This window comes from Dendropsophus ebraccatus, chromosome 1 (assembly GCF_027789765.1).
Source record: "Dendropsophus ebraccatus isolate aDenEbr1 chromosome 1, aDenEbr1.pat, whole genome shotgun sequence".
In the NCBI taxonomy this organism is placed as follows: Eukaryota; Metazoa; Chordata; class Amphibia; order Anura; family Hylidae; genus Dendropsophus; species Dendropsophus ebraccatus.
The window spans coordinates 83,412,135-83,432,982 of record NC_091454.1 but is presented as its reverse complement, the minus strand read 5'-3'; positions in this window follow the sequence as shown (position 1 = coordinate 83,432,982).

Here is a 20,848-nt window from a genome sequence, read left to right as displayed (position 1 = left end):
TTTAATCTAAACATATATATTATTATATATATTTTATATATTATTGGAAAATTAAAATTTTCAATTTTTTTACTGCCTAATTGTGAATACTTTCCTCCAGCCCCTGTAGGGTTAAAATGCTCATTATACCCCTAGATTAATTCTTTAAGGTGTGTAGTTTCCAAAATGGGGTCACTTATGGGGGTTTTCAGGATACCAGACTTCTAAATCCATTTAAAAAAAGAACTGGTCCCTAAAAAAATCAGTTTCACGAAAATGTGATAATTTGCTGATACATTTCTAAGCCCCATAACACCCTAAAAAAGTAAAATATGTTTACCAAATTATGCCAGAATAAAGAAGACATATTGGTAATGTGACTTAGTAACTAATTTATGTGCTACGACTTTCTTTTTTTAGAAGCAGAGAATTTCAAAGTTCATAAAATGCAAATTTTTTCAATTTTTCATGATATTTTGATGTTTTTCACAAAAAACACACAAAATAGTGACCAAATTTTGCCACTAACATAAAGTGCCATATGTCACGAAAAAACTATCTCAGAATCGCTAGCATACGTTAAAGCATCACTGAGCTATAAGAGCATAAAGTGAGACAGGTCAGATTTTGAAAAATTAGCCTGGTCATTAAGGCCCAAACTAGCTGCAGCACGAAGGGGTTAATAGGGAATTATTTACCTGCAATTGTATGTTTGTGCGAAACCCATGTCACAAAGGATACAGAGTCTAGTCTTAAAAGGAGGTGGGCTTCCTATGAATTTTACGCTGGGGTATCAAGTTACACATCTGGTGTCTCTAATTTAATTCATAATAAAATTATGTTTTCTCTTATTCCGAAAAGCATAGATCCTCGCGGAAGATATATTTTTCTGCACGCGACGATCTGTGAAAAACATATGATCCTGGCTGCCGTTTATATCCCTCCAGCCTTCTCGACAGAGGTATTACTAAAATTAGTGTATTTTACTAAAGATAAAAAGGGTGTCCCACTTGGCGACTAGTGGTGGATAGAATTTGATTGGGCGCCGCGGCCTCCCCCCGCCCTTCCCCCCTAGCTAATTTCACTAGGTCGGATGGGAGGACGCTTGGCGACGCCTCAATCCTGAGAAGCAGGTTTTTTCATGCTATAGTACATCACATGCAGCGGCCTCCAGGATAGATTAAGTTTTAGCCAATAAAATTGCATTAGAGAAAATTATGGATGTGAATTATGCACGAAAAGCCCTCTCTGGCCACACTCCATTTGTGGTCAGGGTTGGCTTGAGAAAGGGGGGGAGCCCATGGAAAAATACTAATATTTTTAGACTAAACGCTCACTGACTTACGTAAATAGACCAAAGCGATGAGATAGGAGAGGAGATTAGCGATTTCTGGAGGAGGAACCGGGGGACAGACCATATACATGCTGTGTGGGACTCTCTCAAGGCATTTGTGAGGGGTTTGCTCTTGGGATAGGTAGTATACACTATGAGGAGATTTCGAGCAGAGGAAGCTGAATTGAGGAAAAAGATCCTGGATTTGGAGTATGAATCTGTAACATCTTCCAAACCCATTGATCTTATAAAAATGAAAAAGGCTCAAGATAATTATTCCCAATTCCTAATGCAGAAAGCTCAAAACAGGTTAAGAGTTCGTACTCAAAAGATGTATGTAGAAGAAGGTTTGCCTAGCAAAATGTTGGCAGCTGTCATTAAAGCTCAGGAAGAGGGGAGGAAAGTGTTGGCTATTAGAGAGATTAATGGCAAAATAATAAATGATACGCAGCAGATCCAAAAAAAACTTTGTAGCCTTCTATGAAGAATTATATAAATCAACTAACAGTTCCACGAAGGAACTAATTAGTAACCTCCTTAATACCCTTCCTTTTAAAAAACTATCAGAAGAAGGGAAGGAAGATCTAGAAGAGCCATTCTCACTAGATGAAATAACAAGAGTCCTACACTCCCTTCCCAATGGGTCAGCCCCCGGGCCGGACAGGATTCCCTTCGAATTCTACAAAAGGTATCAGGCAGCTTTATTGCCAGCGTTGGTCGACATGATAAATAAATCGAGATCTCCCCCCCTCTATGAGTGAAGCGACAACAATTATTGTTCCTTAGAAAAATAAAGATCCCTTGGATACGGGCTCATATCGTCCTATCTCACTGCTTAATGCAGACGCAAAAATGATTTCCAAACTGTTAGCTCAGAGAATTAAAACGGTTAGCACCTTGCTTATCACTCCCAATCAGAATGGCTTTGTGCCAAACAGGTTTATTTTTGAGAACCTGGATGGGTAATGACCCCCCGCTCTATCCTCTCGATAGACGCCGTTAAGGCTTTCGATAGGGTGGAGAGGGGTTTCTCTGGGAGACCCTCCAGAGGTTAAATTTCGGCCCTAACATCTTAAAATGGATAAAGACGCTATCGTGTCTGCATCGTGTCAGGATTTGGGATTAATTGGTCCAAGTCCCTACTGATGGTCCTGCCAGGAACACTTTAAGAACGATTGAGGGATTATGGTGTACAGCTGGCAGACGGCTCAATAGACTATTTGGGGATAAGGGGACCTAACAATGTTAATCTTTTCTCTGAATATAATTTAAAGCCTCTCCTCTATAAAATAAAGAAAAAGCAGAAGTATGGAGCAGACTCCCGCTGTCCATGGTAGATTGCACTGCCTTGATCAAAATGGTCATCCAGCCTCAAATCACCTATGTTTTACAGCGGCCCCAATCTGGATAGTGGAGAGCTTCTTTAAGCCTGTAGAAAGAACACTTAATAGCCTTTTATGGAAGGGGAAAAGGCCCAGAACCAAATATAGTACATTCTAACCACCAAAATATAGTAGGGGACTAGCACTACCAGACTTTAGGAATTATTTTATGGCTATTAACATATACCAGATGGTGCGGAATAACATACTAACAGTATTCAATAGTTCACTGACTATAGCAAGTAGTGGCTATGTCATCATCAATTCCTAGCCTACCAGCATTGCTGGTAAGGCTACCAAAGTCTATATCTGCTAACCATGCTCTAGCCTATTTGCATATTAAGATTAAGAATTGTATTGCATTACCAAAATCTGCATTGTGCATGAGATGAGAGCCTGTGTTGCTGTTTTGCAAGAACTTGAAAAGTAAAGAATGAATTAGTGTTAACCCTTTGTCTACTGCCTGTATCCTGCTCCTACCATGTTCCTTTACACTACATGTTTGCATGCCTACATGCTATGGCACACCTACTAGAGCCCATACTAGGGACAGAGAACAATGAAAGTGATCCTTTGTGTCTGTAAATTGTAAGGAAAATGTGTCAAGGTTGTGGAACTGCAAAGCCTAGCCTGCCAACAGATGCCTTATTGCACTGTATCCACCACATATGGTGCCCTGCCCAGCTGTCAGCCAGACCCTGCCTTTTCAAGTGCTGCAGCACTTGACAGGGCATGGTCTGGCTGCCCTGTCAACAACTTTATAGTTAGTAACCTTGTTCATACAGTGGATTTAAATCACTGTCCTTGCTGTATCAAAATCCAACATTCATATTTACTTTCCTTGAAAAGTCATCCTGACATTTCGATATTCTCTCTCGGACAGGAATGGCAACAGACAGCATTGTGTCAGACTGAAAAGAAAACACCACTTCCTGCAGGACTTACAGCAGCTGATAAGTATAGGAAGATATAGTATAGGACGATATTAAAATAGAAGTAAATTACAAATCTGACACCAGTTGATTTGAAAGAAAAATATTTTTTCCAGAGAACCCTTTAATTTCCCCATAAAATTAGAAATATTTGTCTCAGGTCTCAACTGTCTCCTGTATCTTTGCTTGAACTGTCCTTCTACCATCAGCATGTCTGAATGCAGGAGTGATTGTCTCAAAGATAACTAGTACTTGTAGTTAAGAAACAATAACTATTATGGTTAAACATTTTTCATCCAACTAGTCTAGTAGTCGATGTGGAATAATCATTTGTATTTCCATAAATACATGTTATGGGTATTTTTGGAAATTCTGTCCAGTGCATTGTCTTTGATGGATTCTGGCTTAAGGCCCTATTCCACCAACAGATCTGACGACAGATTATCTGCCAAAGATTTGAAGCCAAACCCAGGACTGGATTTGAAAAGAGTTGAAATCCAGTCTTTCCTTTATGACCTGTTCTCTGTTTATAGTCTGTTCCTGGGTTTGGCTTTAAATCTTTGGCAGATAATCTGTCGTCAGATCTGTTGGTGGAATAGGGCCTTTAGTTTACTGCCAGAATCTAACAAAGAGTCCACATTCTGTCCATTAATTTGAATTGGCCAGATAACATCACTGCAAGCAAAGAACAAAGTTGATGTTGAGCCTTTAGTGCTTTTTGGGCAAACTTTAGCTACGTCTCTCTCATTGACAAATATTTTGTAGCATATTATGTCACTAGGGGCAGCTTATAATTGTGTCCTGGCTTTTTGACCTCACTCTCCAGAGATCTTTTTGGATGGTCTGTATAGTCCTGTTATAGAAGAATTTTTGCTGCTTTTTTGCAAGGAAAGTCTTCTGCCAAACAAACAGCTTTGTCCACATTTTCGGGTTGATGTCTGTTGAGCTTGAACATCATCAGGAAACAGTTTATAGAAGCCACTACTTCAATGATTTCTTTAGTTACATTTATTCATTTTATATATAAATTTATATATATCTTGCAGGCAGATAAAGACTCTGGTCTGTCAGGGTATGGTCCCACAGTACTGCTACAACAAGTGAAGAAAGCCATGTCAACATAGGATGGCCAGTGGCTATACAGTAAGCTACAGTGTTTGCGGTTGGGCAAATTACTGTGTAAATTGTGATTATTAAATAATACGATTTATGGGCACTTCCTGGCCACATTTTCATTGACATTGCAGAAAATAATCATGGGATTGTAGTCAGCAGTTTACCCCTCCAACCACCTACCAAAAATAAGAAATAAAAACTAAAAAAAAATACACACAGACTGCTTCTGACCCAAAGGTGAGAGGGTTTTTATTTGAGGTAACTCAAATATAAGCCAATAAGCTTTTTTTTTCGATACATAACTTTTTAATCTCTATAAAAACCTCTTACAATACGATAAACCAACAATAACATCAGGCAGTAGCAAAGCTGTCTGTGCAGGAACTGGGAGACATCTCTCAAAATAAAACACTGTGAAAGAGACATTTGTAAGGTTGGGTGGGACTTGATGTGGCTCTCAACTGAATTGTCTTCCTGCCTTCTTTATAGTATCACTGAGAGAGCTCTCTTCACCTCACTAGCCCACCAACACCAATCACTGGCTTCCTTGGAGATTGCCCAGTAACGTGGTTTTGAAGGGGAAACATCTAGAAGGGTTAAAACACTTAATCCCACTATGTGAGGGAAGACTGGAACATACCAATATATAAATCACATACTTACAAACCTTTAGCCCCACATACTCCCTTACATATAGTAACAAGGTAGGGGCTTCCCTAAGGGTCCCTGGAGTAGATCATCATAGCTAGAATTGGAATTTGTCTTGCTTTCTTTAGCATAGTAGAAGTTGGTGTTTCCCAATTTATTAACTAAATGACTTTTCTAAAAATTTGACTTTAAAACTTTGATGTCATCGTTGTTAAAAATCATTGTTATTCTTCTTAAAGGGAATGTGTCGGCAAGTAAAAAAATTTTTTGAAAGTGTTAAAAGTGAATTTGTTGTTTTTTTTTGTTAATTTATATGTGTTTTTTATTTTTTTTACATGTAAGGAAATATGAAAAATTAACGATCGAATTTTCCATATTTCCCAGTGATGGCCACCAGGGGGAGCTCCAGCAGGAAACTGCTGGTAAAAGCAGCCTGAAATAGGGATGCTGAAAAAAAGAGGCAGTCCCTGCTCAGCTGCTGTGACATCATCACCTCCCCCCTCTTTTCACAAAAGAACAAAGAGGAGAAAGGTGATATTATGTGTACTGTTGGGCAGAGCCATTTTGTTGTTGTCTGCACAGCAGTACAGATACAAGAAGCATGTCCCTAGCCGATAATACACCTCAGCTGCTGCAGAACCTCCTAATACACCTCAACTCGCTGCAGAACCTCCTAATACACCTCAACTCGCTGCAGAACCACATACAGCCGCCCATCCCCCGAATGCACATAGTATTGTTGTTACACTCATACAGATAACTCATGTCACACATTACACAGGTAGAGGGTATACATATACAGGAGAGTAAAGGCACCAGAGTATTGTTCTCTGGTGTCCGCTGTGTCACACATTACACAGATAGGGTGCGTGCACACTACGGAATTGCCGCGTATAACCCGCGGCGTATTCCGTTGCTCATCTCCGTACGCGGCGGCGCGCATTTCCGCCCGTGACATAGACACCGTTTTGTGCACGGGCGGATTCTGCATTCCGTCAAAAGAATTGACATGTCTATGGCACGGGCGGGGACGAGCGACGGAATACGCCGCGGGTTATACGCGGCATTTCCGTAGTGTGCACGCAGCCATAGATAGATAGAAAGATAGATAGATAGGAGATAGATAGAGATGTGTGTGTATATATATATATATATATATATATGTGTGTATGGCTATGTTCACATAACGTCATTTTGTAGTAAAGAACAGATGCTGATTGCAATTGCCTCAGTGTCCGTTCTTTACTGCAGGGGTGGCATTGCATTGAAGTCAATGCAATGTCGCCCGTTGTGTTGACATAGCGTTATTCTAACGCCCGATCTTTAGAACGGGCGTTAGAATAATGTTCCTGGACATTATTTCCGGACACTGTTCACTGAACAGCGTCTGGAAACATCAGCTGTTCACACAGCGCAATGTGCAGTACGGCCGCACATTGCACTGGAGTGAATGGCTAATTGATTTGCGGGCACAGCCACCAAATCAATTGTGAATAAAGAACGTTCCTGCATCTGATACGGATGCAACGGATGCTGTTGAACATAGTGTGAACGTAGCCTAGGGCCATGTTCACACTATGTATATATCCGGACGCATATTTTCACGGCCGGATATATACGTGTTAAACTCCGGCCGGAGATTTACGCTAGTTGCGGCCGGCTACGTACGGACCGTACGTAGTCTACTTACGCTTCCCGAGCGCCATACGTAGTGATCTGACAGCGGTCTTTTACTTGGAAAGCTTCGCCTAGCCCCGGACACCACACAGAACCTTTTGAAACGGCAAAGAAGAGTGGAAAAAAGAAGAAATCACCACTACGTAAGGGACCGCATGTTACGCTACGCGCGTAATCTACAGCATTTCCGTCCGGAAACAATGGTCTGGTTCATTTTTTACGTCGCCGTATACGATCCTGGCGTAAGTTCTTACGTAGTGTGAACTGTGCAGCCGGGATCAAATACTTTACATTGTACGCAAACTACGTAAGTCTCCGGCCGCTTATTCACGGAACACGCTACGGCTGGAAACTTACGTAGTGTGAACATAGCCTTAATGTGTGTATGGCTAGGTTCACAAAACGTCAATAAACGGCTGCCAAAAAAACGGCCGTTTTTGCCACAATTTAACTGACTGCAATGGCAATGCATTGAAGTCAATGGGAGGACGGACGTCCAATGCACACACCGCATTGAAAAACGGCCGTGTGTGCATTGGACGTCCGTCCTCCCATTGACTTCAATGTATTGCCATTGCAGTCAAATTGCAGCAATAATGGCAGTTTCTTAGCGGCCGTTTATTGACGTTGTGTGAACGTAGCCTATATGTGTGTCTATATATATATATATATATATATATATATATATATATATATATATATATAAGTAAGAATATAGGGCTGGACGGCACTGTGTGGCACTGTGGCTCAGGTGGGTGCTTCAACCTCAGTGGACGGACTCCAGGACCACCTTAGTAATGAAAGAAACCGAGAAGAGGCAGCACTCCAATATGTGGTGAAAAACGGAAGATAATTTATTCACCCATCAATGTGCAACGTTTCGATCTCCCAATGAGATCTTGCTTGAAAAAGATCTCATTGGGAGATCGAAACGTTGCACATTGATGGGTGAATAAATTATCTTCCGTTTTTCACCACATATTGGAGTGCTGCCTCTTCTCGGTTTCTATATATATATATATATATATATATTATATATATATGTATATGTGTGTGTATATATATATATATATATATATATATATATATATATATATATATATGTGTGTGTATATGTACAGGCTATTGTTCGCTGGAAGAGGCTGGGGTGACGGGGGAGGCTGGAAGAGACTGGGGTGGCGGGGGGAGGCTGGAAGAGGCTGGGGTGACGGGGGGAGGCTGGAAGAGGCTGGGGTGACAGGAGGGAGAAGCTGGAGGAGGCTGGGGTGACAGGGGAGGGGGAGGCTGTGGTGACAGGAGGGAGAGGCTGGGGTGACAGGAGGGAGAGGCTGGAGGAGGCTGGGATGACAGGAGGGAGAGGCTGGGGTGACAGGAGGGAGAGGCTGGGGTGACAGGAGGGAGAGGCTGGAGAAGGCTGGGGTGACAGGGGAGGGGGAGGCTGGGGTGACAGGGGGAGCAACTGGTGGTGGTGGGGGCACGGATAGCAACCGGGGGGGGGCACGAGGAGAAGGCAGGGCAGAGGCTCCCCAGTACAGTTAGAGGGCCGCGTTGAGCTTCCCCCCGATAACCGTTCAGCACACCGCCGGCGACGCCGCAGGCCAGGCAGGGGTGGTCTGGGTAGGACAGTCCCCACCCCGTACAGTCACCGGGCAGCTGTGAGCTTCGAGCACGGACAGGCTGTAATACACCGTCCCGGAAGCTCACAGCTGCAGCCTCTCTGTGCACGGACTTCTCTCCTGCTCTGCAACAATGATTTCACCGAGCAGGAGAGAAGTCAGTGCACCGAGGGGCTGCAGCTGTGAGCTTCCGGCTCAGTGTATTACAGCCTGTCCGTGCTCGAAGCTCACAGCGGCCCGGTGACTGTACGGGGGGGACTGTCCTACCCAGACCACCCCTGCCTGGCCTGCGGCGTCGCCGGCGGTGTGCTGAACGGTTGGTGGGGGGATGCGGGGGAGGGGGGGGGGGAGCTGCACAGTGTTCTCTAGCACACTCACTGTGCGGTTTCTCTCTCCTCCCCTCTCGTGCCTCTTGCTGGCCAGTGGCTTCACGAAAATGGCCCCACCACCCTGCCCCATGTACTTCAGCTGTGTACTGCGCATGTCTATGCACATGCGCAGTACACAGTGACGGAGCCTCCAGTGTGAGTGAACCAGACGGACTCCGTCGGTTCACTCCAATGTTCTGGAGGTGCCGTATAGTGTCTGTGTGTGTGTCGTGAAATGACGTCACACACAGACACTATAAACATGGCAGCCCCCTGTGCAGGCATCAAATTGATTAAAAAACACTCAAGCACCATGTAAAAAAAAAAAAAAAAAAAATAGAACACACTTATTTTCTCTAAATACCTTTTATTAAAAAAAAAATCAAAAATGTGACACTGTCCCTTTAAAGGGTACTTGGAAGACAAAAATGTTTTAAAATCAACTCGTATCAGAAAATTAGACATATTTGTAAATTACTTTTATTAAAGGGGTTATCCAGCGCTACAAAAACATGGCCACTTTCTTTCAGAGACAGCACCGCTCTTGTCTCCAGTTTGGGTGGGGTTTACTACTTAGTTCCATTGAAGTGAATGGAGCTTAATTGCAAACCACATCTGAACTGGAGACAAGAGTTGTGTTGTCTCTGGAAGAAAGTGGCCATGTTTTTGTAGCGCTGGATAACCCCTTTTAAAATCTCCAGTCATCCAGTAGTTATCAGCTGCTGTATGCACTGCAGGAAGTAGTGCTTTTTTTTTCAGTCTGACATGGTATTCTCTTCTGCCATCTCTGTCTGTAGAAGTAACTGTCCAAAACAGAAGCAAATCCCCATAGAAAAACTTTACTGCTTTGGACAATTCCAGACACTGACAGAGGTGTCAGCAGAGAGGACCCTGTCAGACTGGAAATAAAAGACCATTTCCTACAGGGCATACAGATTTTGAGATTTTTAAATAAAGATCATTTACAAATATGTTTAACTTTCCGACACTAGTTGATTTGAAAACAATGTGCAGTCTGATTTTTGATAGCCATGCCTTGTTTTTGTAGATGGGGTTAATGTTGGATAAATAGCCATACTTTACTGAGGTAAATCTCTTATTCTTCCTCAGTGCTGTATGCTGCCCATTGTTTTCTAAGAGTCTACATGCACTCCTGTTTTTCATAACGCACATTTAATTTATTTTCAGTAGTTGTATAGTAATATGTTATTGGATGAGTTGGCCTAACCACTGACTAGCCTCTGGTGCAATCTTGGCTAAAGTGTATGCTTTGTGTTTTTATCTATGCCTTTATGTGATATTGTCACTTAAATATTTGACATGTCATAGAGAGATGACAAAAGTTTTCTTTGGTTAGGGTCTGGGTACGGAGCCTCCCACCAATTAATATAATGAGTGGGGGGTGCGCTGAGCTGCAGGAGACAGATTCTATATAAAGGATAGAGTGTAGAGAGAGATGGGGAGAGAAGCAATAAGCTGAACTATCTAGCGATTGGTGTCTTAGCACCCAGACTCAAATTACATTTTGGTATGTCTTTATAACGTACAAAGGTTGTCTTTTCTTTTCTTTCTTTAACAACAGTGGCACTTTTTCTTTACTAACAGTCCTTGAGTCAACAAGTGTTTGCCCAGCATTCTGACTTTGGCACATGACCAAGTTTACGAAAACCCAAATGAGTAACCTACCATCATTATTTGTGTTATAGACCCTTAACACCTCAGGAAGACAAGGAGATAGGTATTATTATAGTTCACTGAGCTAAATGACTCATTTCTAGAAATACAGTGTGAAAATAAAAACCAGTGCACTAGTGGAATAAAATTTCCATTTAGCACCAGAAACAAATGGAAAACCTTTAAAACAAGCATATACAAGTACGTAAGAATGAACAAAAGGAGCATTAATTAAAATATTAAGAGCATGTTCTAGTTTCACACATATAGTTCTCGCCAAGTCACCTGTGAATTAATTGTACTTAAATGTCAAAGTACACCAAAGCTGCATACATTCAAGCAGAAAACGCCTACACACTGCTGAAATTAATATGAAATAGCAGCTCCAACAATGCAATGGAAACTACATCTCTTACAATGAGGAGTGGAACAAGAATCTGACTATAATATAAAGTGCCTGGTTTTAATTAAACGGAAGAACCTTGTCAAAGTGAACTCCACCTACTCATTTAATACATTTAAGTGCTCTCAAATTGAATTATATAATCTTTAGTTGAATTAATTTAATATTACAATGCTGCGATCATCCAACCGGAAGGGAAAAAAGGTAATTCTGATGATTCAGAAATAACACGAACAAAATAGAATCCTCTATAAAAATAAAAAAATAAAAAAATCACAAAGGAAATCAGCAAGGAACAGGGTCATTGCTAAAAGCTGTAAAGATAAGAGACACATATCCTATCTATTGGATATAATTTTATTCTTGAATGCAATCATCCTATTGCTGTTTACAGTAATATAAACAGTTATAATTATTCATATAGTATATTAGTATTTGCAGCAGAGAAATATATTACTTATAATAGTCATCATTCATTATGGTTTTCCAATGTCTTTATATTAAGAAAAAAAGTTGTCATTCTTTGGATACGTGCTCTGAAAAAAAAAATTATGAATTTGGCAAAAAGTAAGTTTACAAATTATATATTTGGGAAGAATTTAATGTAGAATAAAATGGAAAAAAAACAACTTTTATGTTAATCCTGGTTGAACCCGCTGTCCTCCAGCTTTTGCAAACTTTGACCCAGAAAAATACAAAAAGACCTAAGCAATATTACTGAACCCAATCTGACTGAACATGGTGTAAAGTGAAACTGGCTCCGTTGCCCCTAGCAACCAATCAGATTCCACCTTTCATTTTCCAAAGAGTCTGTGAGGAATGAAAAGTGGAATCTGATTGGTTGCTAGGGGCAACTGAGCCAGTTTCATGTTTGATAAATGTTTTCAGGGCCTCCTCTCTTAGGCTATGCCAATCTTTTTATAGTTGTTGTCTCATCCCACCATACACACTTTCATCTTAAAGCTGTTTTGCTAATAAATGATATATCTTTAACCCTTTCCCTGCAGGAGACATCACAGTAAGAATAGACTCAGATATGTGATTATGTCTGGCTTAAAAATCCCCAAATGAGACTGAAATAGCAGCTAGAGCCCCTGAAGAAAAAGGCATCTGCAAGGTTAAAATGTCAGAAACCTCAGCATGATGGACACCTCATTAAAAGGGTCCAGCCTAGCATAGCACTTGCAGACATGTCATAGTCAATTCTTTACATCTTGCAATTACTTTTTTTTAAAGGGGTCTAGTTGAGTAGGTCAAACAATGCTATCAATATTTGATTAAAGGAGTTTTTACTTCACAGAAAATTATAAACTAAGGATGTCCTATGCACTTTCTGATTGGTGGATATGTAACTATGGGCCCCTCACACCAATCCTGAAAAGATGGGGCCTGCAGAGCCTGTATATATAAAAGCTGAATGTCCAATTTTATGTAAAAGCCTTTTTCAAACCATTTCCCAAAATATTTCCTGTTAAACTGATAGTATAATTAAATGCAAGCCTAAAGGGCTTTATATAGCCGCTAATTGGAGGATATAATATTGTCATAGCAGATTAATTTAGAATGTTAACAAAAGTACTATTTGACATAATAAATATAATGTTATTTGATACTAGGGATCACTTTCACAGAGCCTGGGTGCCATGGCTTACATTTTTGCACACCCTCAGTATAACTTTCTTACTTAGGCCACATTGACATACACTTAAGACTGACACGTTTGCTTTTGTATAATGGACACAAGTCCTAAAGATGACTAAAATGCTTTTATTTCGGCTCTTTGGACCCCTGGTTGGACCAGAACTTGGTTACCAAGGCTATTATCAATTACTGGCTTATAAGGGGTACTCCGGCCTGTAACATATCATCTATTCACAGTATAGGCGTTAAGTGTTTGACTGCAGGGGTCCAATTGCTAAGACCTCCTCCAGTCTCAGAAATAGGAACCATAGTCTCTGGACAGAATGGCTAGCTGCTAGTGCATCCATTTTGATCCGTTTTTCATTCCGTTGTAAAAAAAAAAAAAAAAAAAAAAAAAGGATCAAAACGGATCCATTTTTTTTAACAGACACAAAAGTAGTGTCAGCTACGTTTTTGTGTCCGTCAAAAAAAAAACGGATCTGTTTTGATCCATTTTTTTTACAATGTAAGTCAATGGAAAAACAGATTAAAACGGATGCATTCAAATGCAAAAAAAACTGATTTCAAAAACGTAGTGTGAACCTAGCCTTACCCTCCCAGTCATGTCTTTTAAAATGCACCCAGTGCCTTGGTTGGGGTAAGAAGTGACTTTTAAATCTGAAGTTGCCAAGTCAATGAGGCATGGCCTACAGTGTCCATTCAACGCCTGTCCTTTCTTCCTTCCTGCCCTTCTCGTCATTAGGAGAAAAGAGAGGCATCGCAGGCCTAGGACACGGACACTCTAGGCCCCACCTTATTTACTCAACTACTGCAGGTTAAAAGATAATTTTTTACCCTAACCAAGGCACTGGGCGCATTATAAAAGACACAATCGGGAAGGACTTACTCTCATCAAACGGACAGTACCAGCTGTTTGGGGCGTGGGTTGGCGGATGCAGCATCTCTTTAAGGTTATCAGACTATCAGAAAGGATATATGAAACTGGGATGTATCTAGACAGTATGAGCCATCCTCATATTCTTATTACTATGAAGTCTTCCTGCCCACAAACTTACTTTAATTCTGCCTAATTGACGATGGCTGTGATATTGTTATATTTTATAATGACACTGAAAATAAGTTATTGTTTATGTAGTTTAAACAGATTTTTTTAAAGCTAAATTAAATTAAGGTATACGTGTAATAATTAGACCATGATCATTTACAGATGTCTTTTGGCCACAGTGATGTGTACAGCAAAAACAGAAGATTGTCTGTAGAAAAAACAACTGATCCATCAAAATGGAAGTTTGTTCTATCTAGCACTTTTTCAGTAAAGTAATATTGCCTTTGATTTTCCCCCAGCTAACCTCAAATTGTTCTTTCTTGTTCTTGTGCTTTGCTGATATGTTCCTACTGCATGGGAGGCGCTAAGGAGAAAGGTATGGGTCTTTCCTTACTCCTTGGCGCCTATAGGAGCACTGCTCACCCCCACTGTGCCAATACGGCCCGGATTGGCACTACACTGGCGGGCAGTGCTCCTAACGGGTGCCCCAGTGCTCTTAACAGTCTCACCGGACTGTGGAACAAAAGACACATACCTTCCTCCTCGGCATGTCCTGTGCAGTAGGAACATGTCAGCAGGTTGGATTCATCTCATTAGGATTGCAACCTCCAACCCCCGATGATGCCACATAATTTCTGACTTGGGCATGAATTTTATCGGTGGAAAATAAGCAGAGAGAGGGGAATACAATGCCCAAGAAGCCCCGCCTTGGTGATGCTGTCATGCCAGTGGCACTGCTGATTGATAGCCTTTTTGAACCAGAAGGAAGATACAGACAGCATATACAAAAGTACTTTTACAACAAGCAGTCACTTTCCATAATGCTGCTGAACTCATCCCTTTCACCAACAAGGGTGACAATATCACTTTAAAGCTATGTTCACACAATGTCTTTTTAAAATAACAGCAGTTTGTTTTCAAAACAATGCCCATTATTTTTCAATGACGGACATCAATAATGATCATTAACATTATTTACGGACATCATTATCAAACAATGGCCATTATTTTGCCTAAAAAAGACATTGTGCGAACATAGCCTCAAGGTTTCTTCAAGGTTTCATTCCTTCTTTCCTGTATATTATATGTGGCCTTAATCCGAATGTACCATTAGGCATCCCAGCGCCAGCACCAATCTATTGTCGAAAAACCTTAAAGCGATGTACCTGATGATATATTTGCTTTAAAGATGTTCTTATATCATATATGAAAATAGTTTTCAGTTTATGAGCATATAATAGTAAACAAATGCTACCATACTGTATATACATTCTTAAATGTTTAACTCCTTCCCTCCGCAGGACGTACGGGCACGTCCTGCGGGGGGGGAGGTTTAGAGAGGGGCCGCTTATTGCAGCACGGGACCGCGACTATTAGCGGGTGGCGCTGATTGGCTGGGCCCGCTAATTAGGATAGTTAGATGCAGGTGTCAAACATGACAGCTGCCTCTAACTGCCTTGTGTCTCCCTCTCCCTGGTGTCTAGCAGCTGGATTCCCTCCCCCCGGTGAAATCCGGTGTACTAAGCCGGCAGGGGCTCAGCGTCGGAATGACGCTGATCCCAGCTCAGCAATCTATTTAGATGGTCTGCAACAGACCATTATAATAGAGTACCGATCTGATGAATCGGTGCTCTTTTATATACACAGCATTGATCTCAATGGGAGATCAGCGCTGTGTATATAGAAGTCCCCCAGGGGGCTTCTAATTACTGTTAGTGGGGGAAAAAAAGTGTTTTTAATAATAAAAAAATCCCCTCCCCTAATAAAAGTTTAAATCACCCCCCTTTTCCCATTTTATAAATAAAAATAAATAAACAAACATATTTGACATCGCCGCGTGCGTAATCGACCGAAATATTAAATTATCACGTTCCTGATCTCGCACGGTAAACGGCGTAAGCGCAAAAAATCATGTGGAACATTGGGGCTGATACATGAAACTGTTTAAAAGAAAAATGACTTTTGTTGATCACAGCAGCCACTCACCGTGCAGTTTTCATTTGATCTTTCATTCTGCTCTTTGGGGGGAAAAAAATAGGCAACAGCAAGTTTTTCTTTTAGACAATTTTCATAAATTTTCTCCAACAACAGCTGGTAAATATTGAAACTTTATAAAGATAATACGCAATGTCTGTGCAACATTGCAGATAATGCTATGAAATAACATAAATAAAACATAGGATATTGTCCTACATTATTTATTTCTGATACTTGGCTTTGTCATGAACATCCGCAAGCCTTCTTCACATGAACAGAGTACAGAAAGTGTCTGTGTGTAGAACTGCCTATAAAATGTTCCATTCAATTTATGTATCTTAGAAAATGATTATATTGTAATTAAAAGATTATTAGCAGAATGAGTTCCTTGAGAATATTTTTTTTAATGGGAAATTGTTTTATCATTAAGCCCTGCAGTTACCTAACTTCCTCTAACGTGGGCGTGAGTCTCATCAAAGGATTCTATTACGAAGGCAAGAAACACAGGCTATATTCTAATCACACAGGGTATTGCCATACTTAGTCAGTGTTTACAGTACATCACATTTTTCATCTTTATTTAGTGGGAGCCAGAAAGGTAGGCAAAATATGTCTTTAGGGTTGCACAGGCTAGATTCAACGGAAAAATCCTTTTAGCCTCTGCTAGGCCATTATATGTAAGTATACCATATGTAAGTGTTTGGTTTAATAGCACCCTGTGCAGGAATATTTCAGCATCCCACCATTACCACTTCCTGTGCACCTTCCATACATGAAAGAAGTCTTTAAAATGAGAATTCTCGGCAGATTGATTTTTTACAAAATCGTCGGGGAAGATGAAAAAAAAAATAACATGCACTTACATCCCTGGCTCTAGTGCTGGTGGCCGTTCCAGTTCCCCAGTCCCTGGCCATTTCCTGGTCTGAGAGGGAACCTGGGAAGTTACATGTCAGGCCCGCTCAGCCAGTCAGCACCACTGTCTTTCAGCATGTTGAATAAAAACGACAACGATAGCGACGGTTCACTGGTCCCGCTATCTTCTATGGGCCACCCGGACGATCTAAAAATCGTTCGGGCAGCCCCTCCTGTAGTTGCCTGTGGCCCCTTACTCCTCCCTACTTGCTGTCTGTGTGAAATAGCACAAAAAGTGAGCAGGGAACAAGGAGCAAGCAAGCACTAACCTGACATGTGATACTGTCCATGAAAACCGGAATGTCGAGGCACTCACCACAGCTTCTTGTTAAAATCGCTTGCTTTATTCTAATGAAACACAGATACATAGATGTAGACAGGTGAACGGGCAACAGCCTGTTTCACATGCTTAGCTCGCACGCTTCCTCTCGGCCCTGACGTCACTACGTTACACAGTCCTATTAAAGACGTACTGATTACTGTAAAAATACACACATCTAAAAATGCACATAACATTATTTAAAAGAACATAGAACGTTACATATCTTACAATTGTGATACCAATCAATAATAACCATGTAAATCCGAACGGTCATTCAGACTAAGTGGTCCAAGCGCTTCCGTCTTTAAAATCAGCTCTGTTGCCTTCTTAATCAGCCTATTATCTCTGCCGCCTCCTGCTGGAGAATTTTTAACTTGCAGAAGTCCCATAAAGCGCAATGCAAACGGATTCCCATTATGCGCTACGCGCATATGAGAAATCACTCTTGGACAGCCTTTACCTGTTCTCAGGGAGCGTACATGCTCAGCGAACCGTTGATACAGTGGGCGGGTGGTCTTCTCAATATAATAAAAACCCCAACTACATAGAAGTGCATAGACCACAAATGTAGTGCGGCAAGTAATGAAATCGCGTATTTGCCATGTAAGACCACCCAAGCGCACTGTATTACTCTCTTTCAAATGCCCGCAAAAGTTACAATGACCACATTTATGATTACCATCTAATTTTTTATGGCCCAACCATGTATTTTTATTTTTCACCCTAGATGAATTTTTAAAACGTCCCTGAACTAATTCATCACGAATATTTCTGCATCTTTTGAACGCCAGTAGTGGTTTACTTTTAATATATTCCTGTAGCGACTCCTCACCCTCCAACAGATTCCAGTATTTATAAATTATAGATCTCACTGTTTTATCCATTGGACTATGTCTAAAAGAAAAGACAAATCTATCCAACTTCCCTCTTTTATCCTTTCTCCGATAAATAATCTGAGAACGCTCCAATGCCCATGCTCTAGATCTTGCTTTATCTATGACCTCTTTGGGGTACCCACGCTCAAATAACCTTTTACTCAGATCATTGGCTTGCTGTTTATACAGTTCTTCGCAATTATTTATCCTGCGGAGGCGTACAAACTGTCCATACGGTACTGACTGTTTTACGTGATGGGGGTGATAGCTCCTATAGTTTAACAGCATATTTGTGGCTGTGCTTTTACGGTAACCACTTACTTTTAACTCTCCCTGTTGGAGCTCCAGATGTACATCTGAAAAATCTAGTTGTTTATTACCATAGATATGTGAACGACATGTATGTATTGATATTAATATATTGTACAAATTGATTGAACTCATCTTCTGAGCCCGCCCACACTAAAAGGACGTCATCTATACATCTAAGCTAGTACAAAGCTATCCTGGATATAAAGGGGTTCTGTACATTGAAAATGACTTCATCTTCCAGTTCAGCAAGATATAAATTTGCAAAAGTAGGTTCTACTGGCGTTCCCATCGCGCTCCCAGCTCGCTGACCATACCACTGGTCAGCAAACTGGAACGCATTATGATGGAGAACGAACCCAAGTAGCTCACAGATATACCCAGCATATTCTGGTTCACATTTCCCACTGTGCAAGAGTCAACATCGTACAGCCTGCACACCGGCATCCTGAGACGGAAGCGCTTGAATGACCGTTCAGATTTACATGGTTATTATTGATTGGTATCACAATTGTAAGATATGTAACGTTCTATGTTCTTTTAAATAATGTTATGTGCATTTTTAGATGTGTGTATTTTTGCAGTAATCAGTACGTCTTTAAAAGGACTGTGTAACGTAGTGACGTCAGGGCCAAGAGGAAGCGTGCGAGCTAAGCACGTGAAACAGGCTGTCGCCCGTTCACCTGTCTGCATCTATGTATCTGTGTTTCATGAGAATAAAGCAAGCGATTTTAACAAGAAGCTGTGGTAAGTGCCTCGACATTCCGGTTTTCATGGACAGTATTATATGAAGAGTGCTTGGGTCGATTGAGCACCACCAGCTGGATTGGTACCAAGTACATGTCCACACAGTGCGGTTGTTCCCTCCTTCCGGTAGTGCCGTATGTCTACGGTGCTTTAATCTGACCTGAAATGTGACAAAGCGGATTTCTCTGGTCTACACCAGTCTTTGATATATTCCTGTCCTCATTCACCCCACAGAGATTCCTGCCACTTAGTGAATCCAGTGGGACCTGCACTTGGTGCAGAAATTGTGCAAAAATTTACACCTGTTCCGGAGCAGGTGTATATTTTTGCCTGGTTTACACCTGTTTCCAAGTGTCATGGTAACATGTCTGACATGAGGGCCATCTACTTTAGAGGACACCTCAACTTCTTACCAGTACAGTGAGAAGCTCTGGATCTCATTCTCTGCACATAGGTAAATATGATATATTGATGAGTTATATTATAGAGGCACTGCAATCCATAATGCCCATTTCCATGCACTAATCAGATATAACCTGAAAAAGTTAGTAAAGTTACATAATTAAAGTAGTATCAGTATTTATTCAAACCCAAACGCTTCTCACTCCCCCAGAGCACAGGCGCATTGAAGTGAAATCTTAGAGCAACAAGCTCATCCACCTGACTAGCAATGGGGCAAGTGCAAGATTCTTATAATAAAAGGGGCATTATCCAACCCAGGGGCCTTACTGAAATATAGAGAGATGGGGGAGAGGTAGAGATAGGCTTTGCAGGTCTAGGTCCTGCCTCTTTGACTCCACTGCCACTGGAATAATAGTCCATTTTTGTACAAGAAGGAAATGTTATCACCATACATATTACCAACATACTGTTACTGACCAAATCCAGTAAACCGAGCCCGATATTACAAAAAATACTGGTATAGAGGGGGCGAATTTTACGGCCACATCATGACCACTACTATTACCACAATACTCTCTCTGTGCAGCTTACATATATTATGAGGCCGCTCTGTGCATCCCCTATAAAATAAATGGCACCCTCTGTGCATTGCTGATATAGTAGATGGCCTTCTGTGCATTGCTGATATAGTAGATGGCCCCCTGTGAAGCCCCTCTTTATAGCAGATGGTGCCCTCTGTGCCTCCCCTATATAGTAGATGGTCTTCTGTGCAGCCCCCTATAGTAGATGGCCCTCATGATGACAATAAAGGATAACAAGTAAAAAACATCTCACACACACTTGCCCGCTGCAGTTATACTGACATATATATTCCTATATAGACCAAAGAAAATAGGCCTGTCCTCTAGCCAACTAACAACTCCTACAACAAAGGACAACAATGTAATCAATAATAATCTTTATTCTTGAATTCACATAAAATCTTCAGACAAACAATACTAAAAAAGCCATAATAGCCATGCACATGGGGCAAGTAATACACAGGAAATATTTGAACAGTATTGCACAAGATCCAGTAAACCAGTTATGTTACAATCTATTAGTATTGGTTCATTGCACAATTCCCTTCAGAAGATTATAAATATGATTATATTGCACAAAGCCCAGTGGCAGCAAGAAAAATTAATAGAGAAGGGTGAAATTACATAAAATATCTAATACCTGTAGTCAAGGTGTGTGCACGCTCCCCTTGACTACAGGGGAGCGTGCACACACCTTGACTACAGGTATTAGATATTTTATGTAATTTCACCCTTCTCTATTAATTTTTCTTGCTGCCACTGGGCTTTGTGCAATATAATCATATTTATAATCTTCTGAAGGGAATTGTGCAATGAACCAATACTAATAGATTGTAACATAACTGGTTTACTGGATCTTGTGCAATACTGTTCAAATATTTCCTGTGTATTACTTGCCCCATGTGCATG